Below are 6,484 nucleotides of genomic sequence, written 5' to 3' on the forward strand. Positions count from 1 at the left end.
CTTTGGATCAATTGTGAAACTCCCTTTCTTCACCTGTGAAATGAGGCTATAATGGCATCCGTGTCGCTGGGTTTTTGTGAGGCTTCACTGAGATAATACACCCAAAACGATCAGCTCAGGACCTGGGTCCTAATAGTACACAGTAAATATTAGCTATTTTTATGTAAATTAGTACAGAGTTTGGCACTAAGTGGGTGTTGAAAGAATGTTAATCAGTATTAGAATAATAATCCAGAATAATTTTAATATAAATGCAGTTGCTTTGTTCCGTTGTGAATACTTTGGGGTATGACCAATCTAATATGGGGTTGAGAATGTGGGTTTTGTAGTCAGGCATGGATCCAAATCCCAGCCCAAAGATTTCATAGCTGTGTGGCCTTGAATTAATTACTACTTCTCTCTCTTTTTTTCTTTTTTCCAAAAAATATGGAACGTTTCACGAATTTGCGTGTCATCCTTGAACGGGGGCCATGCTAATCTTCTCTGTATCGTTCCAGGTTTTTTTGTATATGTGCTGCTGAACCGAGCACACTGCTTCTCTTTTGTCTTCGGTTTTTTCATCTGTAAAATGCAAGTGATATAACAGAACCTACATTACAGGGTATTGTGAAAATTAGATAAGAAAATGCAGGTAAAGCAGGGTCCCTGAAGTCAAGCTGCTGTGTCTGAAACTTCTTACTTTCAAATGCAGGATGTAGGCCTTGCCACTCACTAGTTGTGAAACCTTGGGCAAATTACTTAACCTCTTTATGCCTCAGTTTTCTTATTTGTAAAATGGGAATTATAATAATGGCATCTACATGATAGGGTTTGTGAGAGGAATAAGTGGGGGAAAATATGTAAAGAGCTTGGCATGTGTCTGGCGGAAGGAGTTTAATAATCATTAGCTATTATTATTTTTATGAATGGTTATGAGACTTTGGGAAAATTGACAGTATCTGGCATATGGCAAATGCTCGATACATGTTAGCTATTGTTAAAATTAGGAGAATTCTGGGAGGAGGGTATAGCTCAATAGTAATGTGTTTAACATGCATGAGGTCCTGGATTTAATCCCCAGTACCTCCATTAAAAATAAGTAAACCTAATTATACCTCCCTTAAAAAAAAAACAAAAAAAAGTTTTTAAAAAGTTAGTGGAATTCTATATTTTGATTTTAAAGACCCAGTTCAAAATGCTTCTCCTTTGCAAAATATGTTCCAACTCATTTGTAGTAATAACTGTGGGATTTTCCTCGGTGACTGTAAGAGCAACCTACAAGCACTCCTTGTTAGTGAAGTCTCACAACAAACCTATGAGGTGGGTATTACTACCCCTAATTTTAAAGGAGGAAATGAGGGCTTAGATGGATGATGCGACCTACTCAAGATCACATAGCTGATATGTGCCAGGGCTGGGATTTGAACTGCAGGGCATGTGACTCCAAATGTTTCTTCTCAGCCCCACACTGCATAAGAAAAGGATCACGGATAGAGAGGGTGTTAAGCCGGGAGAGAGACAGTGTGGCAGTGTGAGGTGCTGGGAGGCCGAAAACATCTAGGATTCTGAGTGTCGGGCTCTGAAGCTGGAAAGGCAGCTTTGCAGGGTCAGGTAAGGATGTCCTCTTCAGGATCCTCTGCCCTGAAGAGGAGGAATGGAGATGAGGATGCACAGGGAGAGTAAGACACCATTAGGACACAAGAGGGCGCCCCTCACCTAAATCCAGCTTGGAATTCTTCCATGGTTTCCCTTAGCCTTTGTCTAATTAATGCCTGGCATTTTACAAAAGAGGAAAACTAAGGCCCCAAGAAGCCAAGTGCCCCACCTAGTGTCATAGAGAAATAAGCAACAGAGCCTGAACTAGATCCCAGTTCTCTGCTCCAGCATCCACCAACATTTCTTTCTGTCCGCAGTTGTCTATCAAAACCCTCTCTACACTGGGCCAGCATTAGGCTCTAAGGATGCAGAGATGAATGAAACTTGGTCCCTATCCCCAGAACCTGATCTCTGAACTTTCCCAGTCGAGTTTCCTATTAGTAAATTAGCCATGTTTCCTACTAGTAAAACATTTTTGAGCACACTCTCAACATATGTATATTTATCTACTTATAAATGATATACGTATTGTATATATACGTGAAAAGCTAACTTTTATCAAACATTTATAATGTACTGTTAGGTCCTGCTCTCAGTGCTTTGTACATATTAAGGACATTTAGCCTCTCAAAACCCATTGAGGGAAGATCTAATACTATCCCATGTTACTAAAGCCATATGGCTAAAAAGCAGGCAGTCTAGCTCCAGAATAAACTGAACTTAAAAACAAAATAGAAATAGAAGTTACAACACTTTCTTCCTAAACTCCAGTGACTCATCTTGTGCACCCTTCTTTGAAGCCCACTGCTCGAGAGCCTCCCAGATCTGTGAGGGCCAGTATAGTGTGACCAGTACTTTGAGAAAGGGAAGTGCAGGAAATCGTGGGAACCCAGGGGCAGCAGCTTACCCAGAGGTCAGGGAGGTCAGGATGGCTTCTGGTGATGGCTGAGCTGAATCTTAAAGGATATGTAGTAGTTCTCCCAGAGAAAGAGATTGAGGGGAAAGGGTGTTCTTAGGTGAAGGAGCAGCACATGAAAAGACCAAGACGCAAGAGCACATGGCGTTCTGGGAGCTACGAGTGGTTCAGCATGGCTGGAGCACAGAGTGTCAAGGCGGTGGTTTCCCCCACCCCAATGTTGCTAAGAGGCTCAAACAAGATGACAGAAATGACCATGCCTTCATGTTCTTCTTGAGGGAACAGGCAATCAATCTGCAGATTGGCAGCTTCCCAGTTTTTGGTCCTCAGCTGCCAATTCCTCTATAACTCAGATGGCAAAGGAGGCCCCTTTGCCCCTCAAAGATCTGGTTGAACTTCGCCTGGACCCCTTTCCCTAACTTGGAAGTGCTCAGAGCCCTCCTTCCATCCCCATATTCTCCATCAGTTCCCAACTTTATTTCCTCTGGGGTACAGTTTTCATGACCCCAGCCCCTTTGCCCTCTGCCTCATGTGGGTTTCCATCAAAAACAAAAGGTCCAATTAAGCCAAGAATTTCATGGATTTAGTGAGTTTACTGGGGATTTGGAGATCTTGAGATCACATCACATACGACACTGCCAACTGCCAACTCCCAAATTTTCTCATTCAGCCTCCAGAGCCTTCCCAAAGCCTGTGTTCCCAAAGCCTGTGTCCCTAAAGCCACCCACTGATCCTCCCTGCACACGCAGTACCCTGACCTCCTACTGGAAGCTGAAGTCAGCCTCACGCACTCACATGTACCCCTATCTGCCTGCTAGGCTGGCCTGCTTTCCCTCTCCCCACCCTCCAACACACGTCACCCACACTAGCCCAACCCATGCTGCTCCAACCTACTCCCCAGCCAAGCCCAGAACTCGCCCTTTCTTTCATCGTCTTTGGGCCACATGAGTAGTAGCCAGGCAGTGACTACGGCAGTGAGGGAGCTGGTGGTAGGAGACAGGCTCCACGAAGACCAGCAGCAGCACTGAGAGGCAGGGAGCAGCCAGCAGAAGGGAGGTGGCCAGGCAGAGCTCCAGGCAGCAGAATGGGGTGTGCAGGTCCCAATGAATCAGCATGCACAGCGTGATCTGGCTATTTGCCATGCTCTCTGCCACATTGTCAGCCACATCCTTGCCTGGCTCAAAATCTCGCTCAGGGAGGCAGAGGCACAACCCCTAGCCTGCTGGAGGGCGGCCCTCCAGAGTAGGCAGCAGCTCCCAGATCACCCAGGCTTGGTCTTGTCTGCAGTGGGACACAAACTTATCATAAAGGAAACTCCTGCTCTCACCCCTCCGACTCCTCAGACCCTGAAGCCAAGCCCTGAACAAGGCGTAGAGATGGAGGATCCAGGAGTTCCTGGCTTCCTATGGAAAGGCCAAGGAGATCAGCAGAAGCAGCAGGGAAGGGCTGCCCAAAAAGAATTCCAAGTCCAAAATCTGGGGGCAGTGGCTCCAGAGAAAAGAAGAAATGGGATTCTTGGAGTAGTCCCCAGTTTCTGGCTGGCACAGCTGGTGTGATACTACGTGCATTTATGTTTGGGGGTGCCACTCAAGCCAGGGCCCGACCCAGCACTGGCACACTGGCAGGCCCAGGACACACTCAGACTATACACGTACTGGGCCATTTGGGGACTTTGTTCCTGGAGGCTACCGTCTCGCATGAGGCCTGTCTCCCAGTCTAGTACTAAGACCCGGAGACTTCCCCGGCCCTGGAAAACAGCAGTTGACAGTGTCTCCAACCCCTGTTATGACCAGATGCAGAACCTGGAGGTTGGGCAGCTCACCCGTCAGCTCCTCAAGCTGCACTGGAGGGGCCGGGTGCGGGACAGCAGTGCCTGCAGCTTCAGCTCCCGGAGGCTGGGCAGCCCCGAGATGCGGCGGGGCCTGGGGCTGTGTCCATCTCCTCTTACCCTCAGATACTGGAGCCTGGGGAGCTGCCAGAGGGAGAAGTGGGAGGTGTCCTGGGAGCAGAGCACCTGCAAGCTATCACCAAGCAGGGAGAGTTGACAAAGGGCAAGGAAGATCTCGGTGACATTCCACATCCCCAGCTGCAGCCCCCAACCATTTAGAGTCAAGGTCTGCAAGACTGGAAAGACAGCAGCAGCCAGCTTCGAGGCTTCCTGCCTGAGGAACCATGAAGCTCCCAGCTGGTCAAGCTCACGGGCAAGGACAATACTACCCCCTCAAGGGCCAGGAAGGAGCTGGAAGCTCAAGTTGTGTGGATGCTCTGGGCCCTGGGAGTCCCAGGCTGGGCTCAGCGCCATGCAGGTCTCCAACAGGTTTAGGGTGGTCAGTGCAGGCAGCGGAGTCAACCAGCCCTCACCCAGGGCTACCAGTAGATTCTTGGCCAAAGCCAACACCTCCAGCCTCCTTAAAGCCTGGAATACCTGGTCCTCCAGACAAATCAGCTGATTTCCCTGAAGAAGTAGCTCCCACAACTGAGGCAAACAGGAGATGGTGGCTGGGGTTTAGGGGATGCAGATCGTTGTTGGGCAGATCCTGGGCTTCAGTTTCCTTACCTGTAAACCAAGAACACCACTACCTGCTTCATAGGACTGCTGCAGATTACATACGGGTGTCCAAATGGGGTTTCTCTTCTCGACACACTCATTACTACTTCCTCTCCCTGCTCTAAAAAAAAAAAAGGAGGCCTTGAGTAAATCAGGATTTTTTTAAAAAGCAGATGTTTTATAAGTAAAATAATACATCAAAATGATGCCTTCATGGACATCTTGTGATGCTGCACATGGAAGATTCCCAGAAGCCCAAAATTTACCCATGAGGACTGTAAGGCTCCATTCCTGCCCTTCCAGGCTGGAGCGAGACAGAAGAGTCTCCATGTCCTCGACCTTGATGTGCTTCTACCAGGATGGAGCCAAGACCCCAAGGGAGGGCAGAACAAGAAAAAGAAAGGAGATTTATGATTATCTCAAACAATGCAGTTAAGCCATTCAATACAACTCAACACCTGATCATGATTTTTTAAAACAATAAATTCAAAGAGAAGAAAAATTGCCTGACTTACAAAAGGGTATCTACCCCAGGTCTACAATTAGTTTAACTATTAATGGTGCACCATAGACTGCATTACATTGAAAGCCATAAATGCGACAACTATAATTACTTCTGTTCCACGTGATAATGGAGACCTTGGCCAGGAGAATAAGAAAGAAAAAGAACAGAAATTAAAATCATAAGTATTTTTAAAAACAAAAAGGTCGTCATTTATAAGATGCTATGACGGTCTACATAGAAAATTCAAGAATTTCTAGAAACAGAACCAGACCCACGGCCACACGGTTAGGAATAACATCCCAAATCGTGCTGCAGGACTGATCCAGTGGGGACATCACTCCTGCCATTGCCGAGGCTGGCTTGCTCTGCCTGTCTGGCAGAAACTGGATGCTGGAGCTGCTGCTAGACTACAAACTAGATAGAGCTCCCTGCTGCCCCCTCTGCCCCACTACCGAAAAGAGATTCTCTTCAGTCCCGACTTTTTAATGTCACTGTCTTATGATTTAAAACCAGACTTATCTGATTGGTAAATACTACTCCATGGGTCTACACTATAGTTCAAGAGAGGGTGAGAATGCAAGCCTCTGGCATTTTTCATCTTCTCTAATGAGAAGTAAGCTCTACCTCCCTGTGAAAGGTGCACTGTCTCCCCTAGAAAGAAACATAGGGAAAGATTTGGGTACTGGACAGTCAAGAGGATGGTAAATATCCACTGCCTCACATGAAACTTACCGAGTTCATGATACATGCCTACAACTGTGTGGTTAGGGGAGAACGCTTCTTACCCATTCCTTCCATGTGAAGAAGCCTCCGTTATTATAACCCTTCTGGGTCTTCACCCCTTTACACCTCCTGGAGGAAGAGGGACTTACATTATTGATGAGTTTGGGAGAGAACACGGCTGTCTGGGGCTCTCTGCCTCCTTCCTTCCTCTCCCTTT

At 47.0% G+C, this 6,484-nt stretch overlaps 1 non-coding gene across 1 annotated transcript; it reads right to left on the minus strand.

Moving 5' to 3' along the window:
- Positions 1–420: 420 nt before the first annotated feature.
- Positions 421–530, minus strand: LOC116156997 (U6 spliceosomal RNA). The gene has a single exon (XR_004140962.1). It is a non-coding gene; the product is annotated as a U6 spliceosomal RNA (small nuclear RNA).
- Between the last annotated feature and the right edge of the window lie 5,954 nt (positions 531–6,484).

Source organism: Camelus dromedarius, chromosome 14 (assembly GCF_036321535.1).
Source record: "Camelus dromedarius isolate mCamDro1 chromosome 14, mCamDro1.pat, whole genome shotgun sequence".
NCBI classification, from domain to species: domain Eukaryota; kingdom Metazoa; phylum Chordata; class Mammalia; order Artiodactyla; family Camelidae; genus Camelus; species Camelus dromedarius.